This window comes from Somniosus microcephalus, chromosome 7 (genome assembly GCF_052327205.1).
Source record: "Somniosus microcephalus isolate GS21.2 chromosome 7, FLI_Smic_1.0, whole genome shotgun sequence".
Lineage (NCBI taxonomy): Eukaryota > Metazoa > Chordata > Chondrichthyes > Squaliformes > Somniosidae > Somniosus > Somniosus microcephalus.
The window spans coordinates 10,737,709-10,758,971 of record NC_140993.1 but is presented as its reverse complement, the minus strand read 5'-3'; the positions used below and the strand labels follow the sequence as shown (position 1 = coordinate 10,758,971).

General features: G+C 48.8%; 1 long non-coding RNA gene across 1 annotated transcript in view; it reads right to left on the bottom strand.

Annotated features, from left to right (window-relative positions):
• LOC147114512 (uncharacterized) overlaps positions 1-21,263 on the bottom strand; it is a 123,187-nt gene that overhangs the window by 82,657 nt on the left and 19,267 nt on the right. Inside the window, exon 3 of the long non-coding RNA XR_015078950.1 lies at positions 838-1,857. This is a non-coding gene — a long non-coding RNA (uncharacterized LOC147114512). The remainder of the gene's footprint in view (positions 1-837; positions 1,858-21,263) is intronic.

Sequence of the window (21,263 nt, the reverse complement as noted above, 5' to 3'; positions counted from 1 at the left end):
GATATACCTGTTGGTATCTTTCAATTACTCATTCACTCTGCAAATTCTACTGCTATTCATAAACTGCTGTAACTTTAAGATTTATAGTGCCTTTCACCGCAGGACATCCCAAAGCGCTTTACAGCCAATTAAGCACTTTTGAAGTGTAGTCACTGTTGTAATGTCGGGAATGTGGCAGCCAATTTGCCCACAGCAAGGTCCCACAAACAGCAATGTGATAATGACCAGATAATCTGCTTTTAGTGATGTCGGTTGAGGGATAAATATTGGCCCCAGGGCATCGGGGAGAACTCCCCCTGCTCTTCTTTGAAATATTGCCATGGGATCTTTTACGTCCACCTGAGGGGGCAGACGGTCCTCAGTTTAACGTCTCATCCGAAAGACGGCACCTCCGACAGTGCAATACTCCCTCAGTACGACACTGGAGTGGCAGCTTAGATTATGTCCCTGGAATGGGACTTGATTACTCTCACTGCTTGACTGAATTACTGTACTGTAACTCATTGCTAGTCATCTACTAGCCTATTCCCGCACAGGCATGATGGGCCAAATGGCCGCCTTCTGTGCTGTGTCATTCTATGATAAAGTCTATGAACAGTAGACACATAAACCAATTATCTTATCAAAAAACTAAACTTTTGGAATCTTAGCAGCTGTGGTTACAGTTCTAGATTGTAATGGTATCTTGTTCTTTTTTGCTTTTACTTTCCATTGTTTTGTTTAAAATAGAGTAATTTGTAAAAAACTGGAGTAAAATATAGTCAATGTAATTTGAGAGCTGTACTAACTTCAGCCTCAATAAAACATTATCAAATTTATGTCTACACAAAACCTTACCAGGTTCTTTTTTTCTTTCCATCTTCTTTGTATCTTTCTCATTCACATCTGTTCTCTTAGTGTACAGCAAATTTTCTAGTGTTTCCTTCTTTGCATTTCCAATTTTAAGGACTGAGGAGCATTCATGAGATTTACATTTCTCAAATTGGTATTTATGGTCCCCTGGTGTGGTGTCAACAATGTGCACTAGTGAGTCTTTCTTACCAAGTTCCTTGTCAGCTGGCGCTGCTTCTATGGGATATGAAACTCTTCCGAGAGACATTAACAGTTGTTTGTAGTTGTCCAGTGCTGACGGGTCAGAACAAAGAGTCGGCGTGCGCTTGGTATGGGTTGGAATTGCCTCAGCGTGAAGTGGAACTGCTTTGTGAGCCATTGAGATGGCCTTTTGGTACATCACTGTGTCCGATGAAAGTGCACGATGAGCCGAGGGCACCTCTGAAACTGATTCTGATTTACGAGGAGTTGGCTGGCTCTTGTGAACCGGTCTAATTGTGCTATTATTAACTAGGGCTCGTTGCATTTGAGCCAAAATTGGAATATTGTTGAATTCATTCGCTTCTTCAGGTATATCCTTGCAGTTAGCAGGAGGTGCTTTCTTTGTCACTTGACCTGTTGTGACTTCAAGGTGAGCTGGTCTCTGCTTAATGTTAGTTGATTTATCTTCTTGGTTGACTGAAGAAGCATTGGTATAAATGTATGTAAAACCAGATTCATCTTGGTTCATAGAACAAGTGTTTGTGTTAATGTATACAAAACTAGCTTTATCTTCAGCTACCATCTCAGAAATCTCCTTTTTGGACACTGTATTAGATTTATTAAAACTTGTTTCAGTCATTAATAGTCTGGGAATTAAATCCTCACGCAAAACAGGTACATCTTCTAATGAGGCTTTCTCAATAAGAAAACAAGATTTTTGATCAATGGGTACAAAAATGTTGGACGATGCAGTTACATTTTGATCTGCTGGATCATCTCGATCTGATAGCCACTCTGCTCTCTCCTCTGGGCCTGTAGTTATCACTATTTGTAAAAGCATCAAAAGACATTTTGATTTAAAACGCACATTAAGAACTTGAAAGTAAATATTAGATACTAATACAAAGAAAAAAGACATGCATTTCTATGGCGCCTTTCACGACCTCAGGATGTCCCAAAGCGCATCACAGCCAATGAAGTACTTTTGAAGTGTAGTCACTGTTGTAATGCAGGAAATGCGGTAGCCAATTGCACACAGCAAGCTCCCGCAAACAGCAATGTGATAATGACCAGATAATCTGTTTTAGTGATGTTGATTGAGGGATAAATATTGGACAGGACACCAGGGATAACTCCCTTGCTCTTCTTCGAAATAGTGCCATGGGATCTTTTACGTCCACCTGAGAGAGCAGACGAGGCCTCGGTTTAACGTCTCATCCGAAAGACGGCACCTCCGACAGTGCGGCGCTCCCTCAGTACTGCACTAGAGTGTCAGCCTGGATTTTTGTGCTTAAGTCTCTGGAGTGGGACTTGAACCCACAACCTTCTGATTCAGAGGCAAGAGTGCTAATAATTGAACTTCCCATTATATTCTCTACAGTAATGCTATGCGCTACAGTATAATTTCACAAGAGGGTGTAACTGTTAAAACCAGTTTTCCTAGGGAACATTGGGGTATTACAAATGTGCATTAACGGTAGAGTTTATGTTGTCCCTGAATATCTAATAGGTGAACACTAAATTGCATTGTGCATATTTATAACATTGTTTCAAACTGCTGCACTGAGGAGAATAATTTCTGTCTACTCCCATTAGACCCCACCTTTGCCGCAGACATTTCTTCATCACCAGGTCAAGGGAGGACTGGCCAACTGATTTTTAACTTTGGCCAATGAAAGTCTTGGGAGACTACCTCAATGTGCTGAGGGAAAATCAAGTTTACCAAATGAGGCTGGGATTCAAACATTTGAAAAGCAGTATAGCAAAAAAAACAAGTCATGTATTCTTTCCAGAGTACAATGGTAAAAAAAGTTTTCTAATATTAAACAACAACTTGTATTTTGTAGCGCCTTTAACGTCGTAAAACGTCCCAAGGCGCTTCACAGGAGCAATTATCAGATAAAATTTGACGCTGAGCCACATAAGGAAATATTAGGATAGGTCATCAAAAGTTTGTCAAAGAAGCAGGTTTTAAGGAGCGTCTTAACGGAGGAGAGAGAGGCGGAGAGGTTTAGGGAGGGAATTCCAGAGCTTAGGACCTTGGCAGCTGAAGGCACGGCCACCAATGGTGGAGCGATTAAAATCGGGAATGCTCAAGAGGCCAGAATTGGGGGAGCGCAGAGATCACGAAGGGTTGTAGGGCTGGAGGAGGTTACACAGATGGAGAGTGGCGAGGCCATGGAGAGATTTGAAAAAAAAGGATGAGAATTTTAAAATCGAGGCGTTGCCGGACTGGGAGCACATGTAGGTCAGCGAGGGGTGATGGGTGAACGGGACTTGGTGAGTTAGGATAGGGGCAGCGGAGTTTTGGATGAAGCTCAGGTTTACAGAGGGTGCAAAGTGGGAGGCCGGCCAGGAGTGCAGTATTATGATTTATTTAATGATAGAAAATGAAGGTAGACAAACATTCACTCCAAGATCTGGGCGCACTCTCCTTATCTTTTCAAATTCTGAGACCAAATGCTAACCTTCTACCTGTAATAAATCAAGTCATTGTTAACATGTTATTAATAAACTTTAAAAATTGTCTTTTTTCAATGTAGTTGGAAGGTTGAAGGCTTTCTTGGCAACTTTATGCTCGATTTGTTACAAGAGCTACAGTAAAAGTAGGCTTATCTTTGTTCATTATGAAATATCTTAAAATAATTGCCGAGTTACTTTTGAGACAGCTTACTGGCCAATAGTAATCCCAACTGCTTCAAATGTTAGTTTCACTTGCTAGAAATCTCACTAACTGATAACCCATCATCGAGTATTACTTTCTAAAAATCTTACATGCTTATAGGTGACTTATCTAACTGTTCCATGCTTGATGGACAGGGCCAGAGAGTAGTGGGAATTTGGCAGGTTTCAATTTATTGTTTCTGGTTATTGGGTCCCTCGTAACTCTGGCTGTTTCCACATAACTGCTGCTGATTGGTCAGATAGTCACACCATCGTAACAAGGAACCAGATGTTGCTTCTGTATTTATGAGCACCATCAATTTGCCCTACAAAGATGCTGGTGGGTTTTCTTGCAAGCGATTGTTTGTACAATGGAGGGGTTTGTTAAGCCACGAAGGGCATTAACAGTTAACCATGTAGCGTGAGACTGGAGTGATATGTAGGCCAGATAGAGAAGGGGTGGTAAATTACCTTCCCCGAAGGACATTACTATAAAAAAAGTTAGGTTTTTAATGACAATCCAACCCAATTAAATTTATTGAATTCAAATTCACTATTTACACAGTCGAATTTGAGCTCTCAATTTCTACGTTACTAGTCCATAACCACAATGCAAAAAATACTGGAACATAAGAAGTAGGAGCAGGAGCAGGCCATACGACCCTTCGGGCCTGCTCCGCCATTCAATAGGATCATGGCTGATCCGAACCTAGACTCACGTCCACTTCCCTGCCCGCTCCCCGTAACCCCTAATTCCCTTATCAGCTAGGAAACTGTCTATCTCCTTTTAAAATTTATTTAATGTCACAGCTTCCACAGCTCTCTGAGGTAGCAAATTCCATAGATTTACTACCCTCAGTGAAGAAGTTTCTCCTCATCTCAGTTTTGAAAGGGCAGCCCCTTATTCGAAGATTATGCCCCCTAGTTCTAGTCTCACCCATCAGTGGAAACATCCTCACCGCATCCACCCGATCAAGCCCCCTCACAATCTATCTTATATATATATATGGTCGGTCGGTCGGTCCTTAACTCAGAAGTTATAGAGCGTACCTACACATATGTTACATCAAAAGAAAACTTATGATTAGGGGAGTGTCATAGGCGTATTTACTTTTTGGAAAAACCTTCAAAAAACGGCAAAAATCCGCCCATTAGCGTTGAGTGACGTATCCGCTCATTAGCGTTGAGTGACATAGAAACATAGAAGATAGGAGCAGGAGTAGGCCATTCGGCCCTTCGAGCCTGCTCCGCCATTCAATGAGATCATGGCTGATCATCCAAATTCAGTACCCTGTCCCTGCCTTCTCCCCATATCCCTTTAGCCTTAAGAAATATATCCAACTCTTTCTTGAATATATTTAATGAACTGGCCTCCACCGCCCTCTGTGGCAGAGAATTCCACAGGTTCACCACTCTCTGGGTGAAGAAATTCCTCCTCATTTCAGTCCTAAATGGCTTACCCCTTATCCTTAGACTATGACCCCTGGTTCTGGACTCCCCGGCCATCAGAAACATCCTTCCTGCATCTAGTCTGTCCAGGCCTGACAGAATTTTATAGGTTTCGATGAGATCCCCTCTCAGTCTTCTAAACTCCAGTGAGTATAAGCCCAATCGACACAATCTCTCCTCATACGTCATTCCTGCCATCCCAGGTATCAGCCTGGTGAATCTTCGCTGCACTCCTTCCATGGCAAGAACATCCTTCCTCAGGTAAGGCGACCAAAACTGCACACAATATTCAAGGTGCGGTCTCACCAAGGCCCTGTACAACTGTAGCAAGACATCCTTGTTCCTGTACTCGAACCCTCTTGCTACGAAGGCCAACATCCCATTTGCCGCCTTAACCGCCTGCTGCACCTGCATGCTTACCTTCCGCGACTGGTGCACAAGAACACCCAGGTCTCTTTGCACTTCCCCTTCTCCCAATCTATTGCCATTCAAATAATAATCTGCCTTCCTGTTTTTGCCACCAAAGTGGATAGCCTCACATTTATCCACATTATAGTGCATTTGCCATGTTTCTGCCCAATCACTCAACCTGTCCAAATCGTACTGGAGTTTCACGACATCCTCCTCACAGCATACCCTCCCACCCAGCTTTGTGTCGTCTGCAAATTTGGAGATATTACATCCAATTCCCTCGTCCAGATCATTAATATATATTGTGAACAGCTGGGGTCCTAGGACTGATCCTTGCGGTACCCCACTAGTCACTGCCTGCGACTCGGAAAATGACCCGTTTATTCCAACTCTTTCCTTTCTGTCCGCCAACCAGTTCTCTATCCAAGTCAATACCTTGCCCCCAATCCCATGTGCCTTAATTTTGCACGCTAATCTCTTATGCGGGACCTTATCGAAAGCCTTCTGAAAGTCCAAATACACCACATCCACTGGTTCTCCCTTATCTATTTTACCAGTTACATCCTCAAAAAATTCCAGTAGATTAGTCAAGCATGATTTACCTTTTGTAAATCCATGTTGGCTTTGTCCGATCCTGTCACTGCTTTCCAAGTGCTCTGCTATTACATCTTTTATAATAGACTCTAGCATTTTCCCCACTACCAATGTCAGGCTTACCGGTCTATAATTCCCCGCTTTTTCTCTACCACCTTTTTTTGAATAGTGGGGTAACATTAGCTACCCGCCAATCCATGGGTACTGTTCCAAAGTCTATCGAGTTCTGGAAGATGACCAGCAATGCACCTACTATTTCTAGGGCCACTTCCTTAAGTACCCTGGGATGTAGATTATCAGGCCCTGGGGATTTATCGGCCTTCAGTCCCATCAATTTTCCTAACACCATTTCCCTACAAATACTGATTTCTTTCAGTTCCACCCTTTCATCAGACCCTATGTTCCCCGGCATCTCTGGGAGGTTATTTGTGTCCTCCTTTGTGAAGACAGAACCAAAATATGTATTTAGTTGGTCTGCCATTTCTTTGTTCCCCATTATAAATTCCCCTGATTCTGACTGCAAGGGACCTATGCTTGACTTCACCAACCTTTTTCTTTTCACATATCTATAAAAGCTTTTACAGTCAGTTTTTATGTTCCCTGCAAGCTTACTCTCATTCTATTTTCCCTTTCTTAATTAATCCCTTTGTCCTTCTTTGTTGAATCCTAAACTGCTCCCAATCCTCAGGATTATTGCTTTTTCTGGCCAATTTATATGTCGTCTCCTTGGATCTTATGCTATCCCTAATTTCCCTTGTTAGCCACGGTTGAGTCACCTTTTTTGTTTTATTTTTACGCCAAACTGGGATGAACAAATTCTGTAGCTCATCCATTCGGTCTTTGAATGTTTGCCATTGCCTATCCACCGTCAACCCTTCGAGTGCCATTCCCCAATCAATCCTACCCAACTCGCACCTCAGACCATCGTAGTTTCCTTTATTTAAATTGAGGACCCTAGTCTCTGAGTCAACTACTTCATTCTCCATCTTAATGAAGAATTCGATCATATTATGATCGCTCCGACCCAAGGGGCCTTGTACAAGATTGCTAATTAATCCTTTCTCGTTGCATAATACCCAGTCTAAGATGGCCTGATCTGTGGTTGGTTCCTCGACATATTGGTCCAGGAAACCATCCCGTAATCACTCCAGGAATTCCTCCTCCACAGTATTGTTACTAATTTGGTTGGCCAATCTATATGTAGATTAAAGTCACCCATGATGACTGCTGTGCCCTTATTGCACGCTTCTTTAATTTCCCTTTTAATGCCATCCCCAACCTCCGCCTTACTGTTGGGAGGTCTATATACCACCCCCACTAATGTTTTTTTCCCCTTAGTATTTCTCAATTCTACCCATACAGATTCCACCTCATCAGAGCTAATATCCTTCATTACAATTGTGTTAATCCCTTTTTTAACCAGTAACGCTACCCCACCTCCCTTTCCTTTTTGCCTATCTTTCCTGAATATCGAATACCCCTGGATGTTGAGTTCCCAGTCTTGGCCATCCTTGAGCCACGTTTCTGTAATCCCAACCAAATCATATTCGTTTACCTCTATTTGCGCAGCCAATTCATCCACCTTATTACAAATGCTCCTCGCATTAAGACACAAAGCCTTCAGGCTTGTTTTTTTAACGCTCTTAGACCTATTAGAATTATTATTTACTGTGGCCACATTTGATTTAAACCGTTGATTTCTCTGACTGCCATTTTTATTTTTCTCCTTCCTATCTTTTGCTTTTATCCTTGTTTCCCTTTCCTCTGTCTCCCTGCTCAGGTTCCCAACCCCCTGCCATTTTAGTTTAAACCCTCCCCCACAGCACTAGCAAACACGCCCCCTAGGACATCGGTTCCAGCCCTGCCCAGATGCAGACCGTCCGGTTTGAACTGGTCCCACCTCCCCCAGAACCGGTTCCAATGTCCCAGGAACTTGAATCCCTCCCCCTGGCACCATTCCTTTAGCCATGTATTCATCTGAAGTATCCTTCTATTTCTACTCTGACTAGCACGTGGCACTGGTAGCAATCCTGAGATTACTACCTTTGAGGTCCTGTTTTTTAATTTACCTCCTAACTCCCTATATTCCGCTTTTAGGACCTCATCCCACTTTTTACCTATATCGTTGGTGCCTATATGCACCACGGCAACTGGCTGTTCACCCTCCCCTTCCAAGATGTTCTGCAGCCGCTCGGAGACATCCTTGACCCTTGCACCAGGGAGGCAACACACCATCCTGGAGTCTCGTTTGCGGCCGCAGAAACGCCTATCTATTCCCCTTACAATAGAATCCCCTATTACTATTGCTCTACCCCTCTTTTTCCTCCCATTCTGTGCAGCAGAGCCACCCCTGGTGCCAGGAAGTTGGCTGCTGCTGCCTTCCTCTGATAAGCCATCCTCCCCAACAGTACTCAAAGTGGTGTATCTGTTGGAGAGGGGGGTGGCCACAGGGGACCCCTGCACTACCTGCCTGCGCCTAGTACTCTGCCTGTTGGTCACCCGTTCCCTTTCTTTCTTCCTGTCCAACCTCTACCTGTGGTGTGTCCAACTCCGTAAATGTGATATTCACGATGTCCTGAGCATCGCGAACGCGCCAGTATGCATCCAATCGCAGCTCCAGTGCCGCAATGCGGTCTGTCAGTAGCTGCAACTGGATGCACTTCCTGCATATGTAGTTGTCAGGGACACAGGAAGTGTCCCTGAGTTCCCACATAGCGCAGGAGGAGCATACCACGGGACCGGGCTGTCCTGCCATGACTTACCCTTTAATTAATTGAATTAAATTAAATCAATCCCACTAATTACACTACAGTTAACTGGTTTACCAACAGTCCCCGCTACACCAGAGAGACCTTAGAAACTATAAACCACAGAGTTAAAGTTTAAAAAAGAGAGAAATACTCACCAACCAATCACTTACCTGCTTCCTGGTGATGTCACACTTTCATTACTTTTTACCTCTCTCCCCGCTGTTGAATTGGTAAGCCGCTCCTCACTGCTCCCACAAAGGTCCGATGCTCTGGTCGGGCCTCGCTGCCGGTTTTAAGCTCCGCCGCTCCTCACTGCTCCCATACAGGTCCGATGCTCTGGTCGGGCCTCGCTGCCGGTTTTAAGCTCCGCCGCTCCTCACTGCTCCCACACAGGTCCGATGCTCTGGTCAGGCCTCACTGCCGGTTTTAAGCTCCACTGCTCCCACAGGTCTGTGATGGTTGACCAATCCTACGGGGGAAACGCGCTGCGTCACGGGGGGGCGTTTCATGGCGTGTGTGGGCGGGGCCTAATCCTACAGCCTGCCGTTAGTGCAGGAGCGGGAAAAACCGGAGCGGGAGCTCATCAGGGGTCAGCCCGACCGAAAGCGAGGTGAGCAGCGACGGCGGTCCAGAGCGGTAGCCGCCGCGCACGGGGGCTCCGGGTCACCAAGGCCGGGCTCTGAGTCCTACCCCTTCCCCGCGGTCTCAACCGCATGGCCCGAGAGCCCAGGGGAGAGGGAAGCCGGCTCTATTACAGCCCCGGGGGGCTCGGGGTGTGTGAGAGAGACTCGGCGCCATTCCCTCCTTCCTCCCTGCCCCCACACACCTGGGGGGGGGCGGGGGGGGGGGGCTGGGCTCAGCTCACACTCAGTGTGAAAGAGGAGGAGGAGGAGGCCGGGGATCCTCGGCCTACCACCTCAACGTCAATCCCCGAGCTCAGAGCTTTAGCAAAGCGCAGAGAGAGAGAGAGACTCACCTCAGATGGTGTCCAGTGGGGCTGCGGAGAGTCTCCATCTCCTCACACAACACACACAGCCCGAGCGATGAGAACCTCTGGCTTCACCTACATCTCCTCCCTCTGGATCCTTTAAAAAAAAAATTAAACCCACAATCTCGCCTTCTTCCTTCCTTCGGCCGCCTCGATTCAAACTTCCCGCCGACCTCACAAAATGGCGGCCGCCCTTCTTCACCCGCCGGGCTCTGAGTCCAGCCCCTTCCCCGGGGTGTCTTCCTCTCTTTATCTCCTTCCCCCTCTCTCTCTCTCTCTCTCCTTCCCTCTCCTTACCCCCTCTCTCTCTCCTTCCCCCTCTCTATCTCTCCTTCCCTCTCTCTCCTTCTCTCTCCCCTTCCCCCTCGGTCTCTCTCTCCTTCCCCCTTTCTCTCTCTTCCCACCCCTCTCACTCTCCTTCCCTCTCCTTCCCTCCCTCTCCTTCCCCCCTCTCTTTTTCTCTCCCTCTCCTTCCCCCTCTCTCTCTCCTTCTCCCCCTCTCTCCTTCCCCCTTTCTCTCTCGCTCCTTCCCCCTCTCTCACTCTCCTTCCCCCTCTCTCCTTCCCCCCTCTCTCTCCTTTCCCCCTCTCTCTCTCTCTCTCCTTCCCCCTCTCTCTCTCCTTCCCCCCTTCTCTCTCTCCTTCCCTCTCCATTAACAAAAAACGAAGTTAAAGAACCACCTCCTGGGTGCTTAGGAAGAGTTCTTCAATCCCAACAGTTTTATAAACATGGCAGCGGTTTCTTCATTTCCCTCGGAAACGCCGGGTACTCCAGCTAGTATATAATAAATGGATGTCTGTCTGTGTGTATGTCTGCGGTAAACTCAAAAGTTATAGAGCGTACCTACACATATGTTATATCAAAACAAAGCTTATGATTAGGGGAGTTTCATAGGCATATTTACTTTTTGGTCAGACAAAAATTGCTCCGACAGTATACAGAAAACGTTCAAAAAATGGACAAAATCCAGTCATTAGCGTTGAGTGACATGATGGTTGACCAGTCCTACGGGGGAAGCGCGGTGCGTCACGGGGCGTTTCATGGCGTGTGTGGGCGGGGCCTAATCCTGCAGCCTGCCGTGAGTGTGGGAGCGGGAAAACAGATACACAGACATAGACAGAGACAACCACATGGCCCGAGAGACAGCGAGCATTCACACACAGAGACAGATACACCCGCGCGGCCTGAGAGCCATCGAGCGGGAGCGGCGGGCCGGAGTGCAGATACACCCGCGCGGCCTGAGAGCCCGAAAGACATCGAGCAGGCGAGCGGCGGCCCGGAGCAGGAGCTGAGCTGGGGTCACTCGAGCCGGGCCTGAGGCGCTACGCCGTGCACGGGGGCTCCGGGTCCAACCCCTTCTCCGGGGTGTCTTCCTCTCTTCTCTATCTCCTTCCCTCACTCTCTCCTTCCCTCTCTCTCTCCTTCCCTCTCTCTCTCTCTCTCCTTCCCCCTCTCTCTCTCTCTCTCTCCTTCCCCCCCTCTCTCTCTCTCTCCTTCCCCCCCCTCTCTCTCTCTCTCCTTCCCCCCTCTCTCTCTCCTTCCCCCCCTCTCTCTCTCCTTCCCTCTCCCTCTCCCTCTCTCCCTCCTTCCCACTCCATTAACAAAAAACAAAGTTAAAGAACCACCTCTTGGGTGCTTAGGAAGAGTTCTTCAATCCCAACAGTTTCATAAACAGTTTTATAAACATGGCAGAGGTTGCTTCATTTCCCTCGGCAACGCCAGGTACTCCAGCTAGTATATAATAAATGGATCTGTCTGTCTGTCTGTGTATATGTCCGCGGTAAACTCAAAAGTTATAGAGCGTACCTACACATATGTTATATCAAAACAAAGCGTATGATTAGGGGAGTGTCATAGGCATATTTACTTTTTGGTCAGACAAAAATTGCTCGGACAGTGTACAGAAAACGTTCAAAAAATTGACAAAATCCACTCATTAGCGTTGAGTGACGTGGTGGTTGACCACTCCTATGGGGGAAGTGCGGTGCGTCACAGGGGGTGTTTCATGGCGTGTGTGGGCGGGGCCTAATCCTGCAGCCTGCCGTGAGTGCGGGAGCGGGAAAACAGATACACATAGACAGAGCCAACCACGCGGCCCGAGAGACAGCGAGCATTCACACACAGGCCGCGCGGGTGTATCTGTGCTCCGGCCCGCCGCTGCCGCTCGATGACTTTCGGGCTCCCAGGCCGCGCGGGTGTATCTGTCTCTGAGAGCCCGAAAGTCATCGGGCGAGCGGCAGCGGCGGGCTGGAGCACAGATACACCCGCGCAGCCTGAGAGCCCGAAAGACATCGAGCGGGCGAGCGGCGGCGGCCCAGAGCGGGAGCTGAGCTGGGGTCACTCGAGCCGGGCCTGAGGCGCTACGCCGCGCACAGGGGCTCTGGGTCACCAAGGCCGGGCTCTGAATCCAACCCCTTCCCCGGGGTGCCTTCCTCTCTTCTCTATCTCCTTCCCTCACTCTCTCCTTCCCCCTCTCTCTCTCTCCTTCCCCCCTCGCTCCCTCTCTCTCTCTCCCCTTCCCTCTCTCTCCTTCCCTCTCCTTCCCCCCTCTCTCTCTCCTTCCCCCTCTCTCTCTCCTTCCCCCTCTCTCTCTCCTTCCCCCTCTCTCTCTCTCTCCTTCCCCCTCTCTCTCTCTCTCCTTCCCCCTCTCTCCTTCCCCCTCTCTCCTTCTCCCTCTCTCCTTCCCTCTCTCCTTCCCCCCCTCTCTCTCCTTCCCCTCTCTCTCCTTCCCCTCTCTCTCTCTCCTTCCCTCTCTCTCTCCTTCCCCCTCCCTCTCCTTCCCCCTCCCTCTCCTTCCCCCTCTCTCTCCTTCCCCCCTCTCTCTTTCCCCCCTCTCTCTCTCTCCTTCCCCCCCTCTCTCTCATTAATGTCAATGATAACATTGCAAAATTATAATTCTGCTTGCTACCTCCAAATTCACATAGAAGGAAAACTGTAAAACCTGGAGTATATGGCTACTGGCGATCCCCATTAACAAAAAACGAAGTTAAAGAACCACCTCCTGGGTGCTTAGCAAGAGTTCTTCAATCCCAACAGTTTTATAAACATGGCAGAGGGTTCTTCAGTTCCCTCGGCAACGTCGGGTACTCCAGCTAGTAAGATCGCCTCTCATTCTTCTGAATTCCAATGAGTAGAGGCCCAACCTACTCAACCTTTCCTCATAAGTCAACCCCCTCATCTCCGGAATCAACCGAGTGAACCTTCTCTGAACTGCCTCGAAAGCAAGTATATCTTTTCTTAAATATGGAAACCAGAACTGTATGCAATATTCCAGGTGTGGCCTCACCAGTACCCTGTATAACTGAAGCAAGACTTCCCTGCTTTTATACTCCATCCCCCTTGCAATAAAAGCCAAGATTCCATTGGCCTTCCTGATTACCTGCATACCAACCTTCTGTGTTTCATGTACCAGGACCCCCAGATCCCTTTGTACTGTAGCACTTTGCAGTTTCTCTCCATTTAGATAATAACTTGCTCTTTGATTTTTTCTGCCAAAGTGCATAACCTCACACTTTCCAACATTATATTCCATCTGCCAAATTTCTGCCCACTCACTTAGCCTGTCTATGTCCTTTTGCAGGTTTTTTATGTCCTCCTTACTCACTGCTTTCCCTCCCATCTTTGTATCGTCGGCAAACTTGGATACGTTGCACCTGGTCCCCTCCTCTAAATCGTTAATATAGATTGTAAAGAGTTGGGGTCCCAGCACTGACCCCTGCGGAACACCACTAGTTACTGATTGCCAACCCGAGAATGAACCATTTATCCCAACTCTCTGTTTTCTGTTAGATAGCCAATCTTCCACCCATGCCAGTATATTACCCCCAATCCCGTGGTTTTTTATCTTGTGCAGTAATCTTTTGTGTGGCACCTTGTCAAATGCCTTTTGGAAGTCCAAATACACCACATCCACTGGTTCCCCTTTAATCCACCCTGTTTGTTACATCCTCAAAGAATTCGAGCAAATTTGTCAAACATGATTTCCCTTTCATAAAGCCATGCTGACTCTGTCCGATTAAATTATGCTTATCCAAATGTCCTGTTACTGCTTCCTTAATAATGGACTCCAACATTTTACCAACCACAGATGTTAGGTTAACTGGTCTATAGTTTCCAGCCTTTTGTCTACCTCCCTTTTTAAATAAGGACGTTACATTAGCAGTTTTCCAATCTGCTGGGACCTTTCCTGAATCCAGGGAGTTTTGGAAAATTACCACCAATGCATCCGCAATCCCTACTGCTACTTCTCTCAAGACCCTACAGGAAAACTATTTTTTATCCGGCACCAACGGGACCGGCATGGTGCCAGTTGATCAAAAAGTCCGGATTACAAAGAAGTATACTTACCAAGGTACGAGAGTCCCGTACACGGCCACAGGTGCAGGAGCCCCGGTTACACAGCACTTGTTCAGGAGTCCCGGTTACACGGCCACAGATCCAAGAGTCCCTGTTGCACGGCCACAGATCCAGGAACCCCGGTTATACGGCCACAGGTGCAGGAGCCCCGGTTACACAGCACTTGTTCAGGAGTCCCGGTTACACGGCCACAGATCCAAGAGTCCCCGTTGCACGGCCACAGAACCAGGAACCCTGGTTACATGGCCACTAATATATAGTAAAACTTACCTGAACCTACTCCTGAATTTTGCCGGCTAAGAGAGATTTCCGGATATTTAGGTGCCGGTTAAATGAGAGTTTCCTGTACACAGTTCTATCAGAATCTGTAAAGATGACAGGCTAACATTTTGGATAAACTCTTCGTCAGAACATTCGGGGGAGAAAGTCAACTTGGTTTAATCAGTTTTTTTGAGTGTAAAATTTTAGCACGTGATGTTCCAACGCCCAAACTCCCCGTCTCGGGTGGCCGTCTGAAAGTGGTGGCGGGGCTTATTACATTCAGTTGTGAGAGCTCCCCCATTCACTGATTCTTAAACCTGCCCAGTAATTCTTGTTGACACCAGTCAGGAGGCAAGCTTTTTTTTTTAATTCACGGGATGTGGGCGTTGCTGGCAAGGCCAGCATTTATTGCCCATTCCTAATTGCCCCTTGAGAAGGTGGTGGTGAGCCGCCTTCTTGAATACAACTGACTTGCTAAGCCATTTCAGAGGGTAGTTAAGAGTCACATATCGGCCGGACCGGGTAAGGACGGCAGATTTCCTTCCCTAAAGGACATTAGTGAACCAGATGGATTTTTACGACAATCCGGTAGTTTCATGGTCACCATTACTGATACTAGCTTTTTATTTCAGATTTATTTATTTGAATTTAAATTCCCCAGCTGCCATGGTGGGATTTGAACTCACGTCTTCAGTCAGTAGTCCTAGTCTCTGGGTTACTAGTCCAGTAACATAACCACTATGCTACCGTACCCAAGCTGTAGCAATGTTATTTAAAGGGATCCACAGCTACATTCTAAATTGCCAAGTGGTGGCAGTACAACTCCAAACTCTCACTTGCCAATACCCTGTATATATTGGCGTCCAGAAAGGACAAGGGCTATCTCTTCAAAATCAGACAGCTGCTTCAGCACAACTGGCACAATGGTCCTTTCCCAATGTGAACTGTCTTGGCGTGTAAGCAGGAGTACAATAATGAAACTGTTAGCAAGTGCCTGAGCATACAAAATAGAAGCCCTGTGAAGCCCATTGAAACTGGGTCTCTTTACACAAGTCTGCATGGTGCTTTTCTAACATAGCACTTTTACAACTGAACAGTGAAGGATTGTGTGTGCAGTATTAGAAGGGGAGGAAGGCCTGCAATATCGCGGCACGTAGCGCCACGAGCAGTTCAACATTCCGTGTCGAGTCTGAAGAAAAAGTGCACGTGTAATTCAAGGTGGTGCACAGACCTTAGCTCTTTTGGTGCCACTAAACCTGTTCCTAATTTATTTCCAGGTACAGCAGACTGCATTCACTTCACGAGTGACCTGCATCTATGCAGCTTGCACCTGGCCAACAACACCACCCTCCTTCACTTCTTGCATCAGCGATTCCAAGGAATCATTACTGAAGGCTTTGAGCCATCCTCAGCCCACACAATGCTAAATCTCTTGTCCCTTCAAGTACAACAGACAATTCCCCTTCCATGTCCTTTAAGAGCTGTTGGTTTGACCAATTTATAACTTCTGGCCAATCAACCTGCATACATTCTCCAAGCACAAAGAGTCGTTTCTAATAAAGGATTGGGGCTTGCCTATAAAAATTTAGCAAAACCAGCCCTCCCTGGTATTGGTGGTCCATACCACGGAATAGCACAGCCCCAACCTTGCCATAATTGGAAAAATAATCAGGACTAATTGTATACACCCCCGCCCCTCTGGCCTTGAGGTTCCTCTGCTGTGGAGATGCATTTTTAGTACAATCTGGGCAGGTAAAAAGAAAACGATTATATAGCGCCTTTCATATCCTCCAGGCATCCAAAGAGTTTCACAGCCAATAAATTGCATTTGAAGAGCAGTCATTGGTATTTGTGGTGTTGAGGGAAAAGATCTTGGCCTGGACATCAGTAGAACTGCCTTGCTCCTCTTTAAATAGTGCTATGGGAACCTTTATGGTCACCCAAACAGAGTGACATTTGGGTGGACAGGCCTTGGTTTTACCTCACCTGAAAGATGGCATATCAGACTATGCAGCACTTCCTCAGTACTACACCAAAGCGTCAGCTTAGATTGTGTGCTCAATTCACCAGAATGGGCCTTGAACCTTCTGACGTTGAGGTAAGGGTGCTACTGCTGAGCAAAGATGACACTCAAGGGGGGGAAAATTGAGTCGCGCCCCCTTTGCGGCGCTAACTTCGCCCCGGAAAAACTAGTGCCCCCGCGGTTGAAACTGAGTGGTAGCTGTGGTAAACCGCTTTTATCGTTCACTATCGTTACACTATGGTTATCACTGTTTACACTGTTGTATCGCTACACAAGGTCACCTCTTGCCACGCTGTTATACCTGGGCTGACCACAGCTGACTCCGCCCATGGCTCCGCCTGCTTGCCCAGGTATAAAGGTGGTCGACTGGCTGGTATTCCTCCTTGTTGGATCCGATCACCCACGAGGGTGGGCTCTGTTATTTAGCCAATAAAAACCTATAGTTACTAACTTAACTCGTCGCTTTTCATGAACTGAATTGATAGGTATATCAATTTTATTGGCTAAATTTTGAAATGTCTACAACGGAGCAGCCAAACGACCAGTCAGGCGTACAGCCTCAGCCAAACGGCCATCTACAACAGCCCCAGCAGCCGGCCTGGCTACGAGCCCTCCAGCCGCCGTACCTGGATCTAAACCCACAGGCTGCGAATTCAGCCCTCGACTTCGAACACTGGCTGAGCTGCTTCGAAGCCTACCTGGGAGAATCCGGCGTGCCTCCGGCATCCAAACTAAGAGTTCTGACCGCTCAGGTGAGCCCTAAAGTATTTGCACTCATCCGGGACATTGCCACATACGAGGACGCCCTCAACCTGCTAAAAGAACAGTATCGGAGCCCTGTAAACTCAGTGTACGCCAGGCATCTCCTAAGATCCCGCTCGCAACAGCCAGGAGAGTCGGTTGATGATTTCTTACGGGCGCTGCAAATACTCGGCAGGGACTGTGACTTTAAAGCCGTAACAGCTGCAGAACATACAGATGGAAACATCCGAGATGCCTTCGTGAAAGGCCTTCGGTCAGACTACTCACGGCAAAGACTGCTGGAATCAAAGGACCTCGACCTGAAAACAGCTGCTATCCTCGCTCGCTCCTTGGAAGTGGCCCATCGGTACCTCGAGGCGTACTCCAGGTACTTTGCTGCGCGACCCTGGGACTCGGGCCCGACCCCGGCCGCAATACCCCTCGCACCGCCGCCTCTGGGACCTACCACAGCGTCGGTGTCCCGGAACCGATCGGGACCGCCACCCCCGGTACCGGCTGCGACATCGGAGCCCCGCGATCGGGCCGCCGGCTACTTCTTCTGTGGCCAGGCGAAACACCCGAGGGCGCGCTGCCCTGCAAGAAACGCGACCTGCTCCGACTGCCACAAGAAAGGCCACTTCGCGAAGGCCTGCAGGGGGAAAGCCACAGACACCAGCAGTGCCTCATGGAGCTTCCACTCCCCCACTGTCCAAAGGCGCTGAAGAGAACCCTGGGGCTCTTCGCCTACTATGCCCAATGGGTGCCCAATTATGCGGACAAAGCCAGACCCCTCATGAAGTCCACCTCCTTCCCCCTGACGGCAGAAGCATGCGCAGCCTTCTCCCTCATAAAGGGAGACATTGCTAAGGCCACATTGCACGCGGTGGATGAGTCTATCCCTTTCCAAGTGGAGAGCGATGCATCCGACTTCGCCCTAGCTGCAACCCTTAACCAGGCGGGGAGACCTGTGGCCTTCTTCTCAAGGACTCTCCAGGGCCCTGAGATCCGACACTCTTCGGTCGAGAAGGAGGCCCAGGCGATCGTGGAGGCAGTACGACGCTGGAGGCATTACCTGGCAGGCAAACGATTTACCCTCCTCACCGACCAGCGCTCGGTCGCTTTTATGTTTAATAACAAGCTGAGGGGCAAAATCAAGAACGACAAGATCTTGAGGTGGAGAATCGAGCTCTCCACCTACGATTATGATATCTTGTAAACTGAACGAACCCCCAGATGCTCTATCACGAAGTACATGTGCCAACGCGCAAATTGATAGACTGCAGACCCTCCACAACGACCTCTGCCACCCCGGGGTCACCAGACTTTACCACTTCATTAAGGCCCGCAACCTGCCCTACTCCATCGAGGAGGTCAGGACCATGACCAGGAACTGCCAAACCTGTGCCGAATGCAAACCGCATTTCTTTAGGCCGGACAGAGCAAGCCTGATCAAGGCCACCCGCCCCTTCGAGCGCTTGAGCATCGATTTTAAGGGGCCCCTCCCGTCCTCTGACCGTAATGTGTACTTCCTCAACATTATTGATGAGTACTCCCGTTTCCCCTTTGCCTTCCCCCGCCCAGACATGACCAGTACCACGGTCATCAAATGCCTGAACGACCTCTTCGCCTTGTTCGGGTTCCCGAACTATATACATAGCGACTGGGGCTCATCCTTCATGAGCGAGGAACTTCGCCAGTTCCTACTAGCGAGAGGTATTGCTGCAAGCAGGACCACCAGCTACAACCCCCGAGGGAACGGCCAGGTGGAAAGAGAGAACGCGACTGTCTGGAAGGCCGTTCTCTTAGCCTTAAAGTCTAAGGGCCTCCCAACCTCTCGCTGGCAGGAAGTCCTCCCGGCAGCGCTGCATTCCATCCGGTCACTGCTTTGCACTGCCATTAACGCCACCCCCCCATGAACGAATGTTTGTTTTCCCCAGGAAGTCGACTACGGGAACCTCGCTACCAACATGGCTGACTTCTCCGGGGCCCGTCTTGCTGCGAAAGCACGTGAGGGCCCATAAAACGGACCCCCTGGTCGAGAGGGTGGACCTCCTGCACGCCAACCCCCAGTACGCCTATGTGGCATACCCAGACGGGCAGGAGGACACAGTCTCCTTACGAGACCTCGCACCCTCGGGCACCCCTGAGACACCACCGTTACCCCCCACCACCACCCCAAATCCAGCCCAGGTAGACGGCATGCCGGAACCCCACGAGCCTTCGCCGACCACGCAGACACCAGCATTAACATCGGATACTGCACCACCGCCGCCGCTGCTGTGCCGATCAGAAAGGCTTACGAGGCCTCCGGACAGACTGACATACCCGAACTGGTAGTACACTTCACCCCGCCGGACTCAAATTTAAACAAGTGGTGAATGTGGTAAACCACTTTTATCGTTCACTATCGTTACACTATGGTTATCACTGTTTATATCGTTACACTATGGTTATCACTGTTTACACTGTTGTATCGCTACACAAGGTCACCTCTTGCCACGCTGTTATACCTGTGCTGACCACAGCTGACTCCACCCATGGCTCCGCCTGCTTGCCCAGGTATAAAGGTGGTCGACTGGCTGGTATTCCTCCTTGTTGGATCCGATCACCCACGAGGGTGGGCTCTGTTATTTAGCCAATAAAAACCTATAGTTACTAACTTAACTCGTCGCTTTTCATGAACTGAATTGATAGGTATATCAGTAGCGCCCCAAGAGGGAAGCGGGGCGCTACTAGAAGCACCCCGCCTCCCTCTTGGGGAGCTGCGAGGGAATATCATGGTGCGGTATTGCAGGCCTTCCTCCCCTTCTTAAAGGGGAGGGGCCTTGCGCAGCGCGACCCGGGGCCCAGCTGGGCCACCGGGGATCGGAGTGCCGGCAAAAGAGTCTGGCACACAAGTTAATTGCCAGGCTCATGGAGCGCAGCCGGCACTCCTTGGGGGAGGGGGGGCGGGTCAGGTGGCCGGGGACGGCAGCGGAGGAAGGTGCTGTCAGGTGGCCAGCTACAAAAACGGCCGCCCGGCACCTCGCCTTTAAATAGCACCGCCCTGGCCACAGGTAGGCCCCCCTGACCCCGTCGGGCATAGCGTCCGGCAGTAAGTCAGGGTGCGCTACCAAAGTTTGCTGAATTTCGTGGGAGGCGTTGGTGGTGCCGCGTCCAGGCGCTAGTTGCTTAGGGCGCTAACGGGAGGCGCAAAGCAACCGAATTTTTCCCCCAAGGAGCTTTAGCAAGAGACGGAATTTGGGGGGGGGGTTTCTATTCTACTAAATCTCTGCCCCTTTATACATCCGTCCAAAATTCCCCAGCTACTATGGCCCTGCAAAAGAAGTGCCTGCACCCAATACAGTGCGTGTATGGAAATAACAGGATCATGGTGGGGGGTGAGGTCGCTGTCCTAAACCCTATCATTTCCAATAGATTTGCACCCAGTGTTAGAGACACCTGTATAAAGCAGTCACGCCTGCTGGATTCTTATTTGTAAACAACTTCTTGCAGCTACCCAGGGGCTTTAAAATGTAGCAGTAACACAGGTGCCTCTGACCTGCTCTTGTAGCCACAGTATTTATGTGGCTGGTCCAGTTAAATTTCTGATCAATGGTGACCCACAGGATGTTGATGGTAGAGGATTCGGTGATGGTAATGCTGTTTCTAGCCCCGGCATACAAACCGCTCATCAAAAGAGTGAGAACATCAGTGAGATCAGTGAAAGTATGGCCAGAGGGGACAGTCTCGGAGCTTCAGGATTGCTTCGAACGCACTGATTGGGGCATGTTTGCCCATAATGACATCGAGGAATAGGCATCCACAGTGCTATTCTACATTAACAGTTGCGTCGAGGTCGTCACAACCCATAAAAATATCAGGACATACCCAAACCAGAAACCCTGGATGAACGGAGAGGTCCGCTCGCTGTTGAAAGCACACGACGCAGCATTTAAATCTGGCGACGCGGCGGCTTACAGTGCAGCTAGGACCAACCTAAAAAAGGGTATCA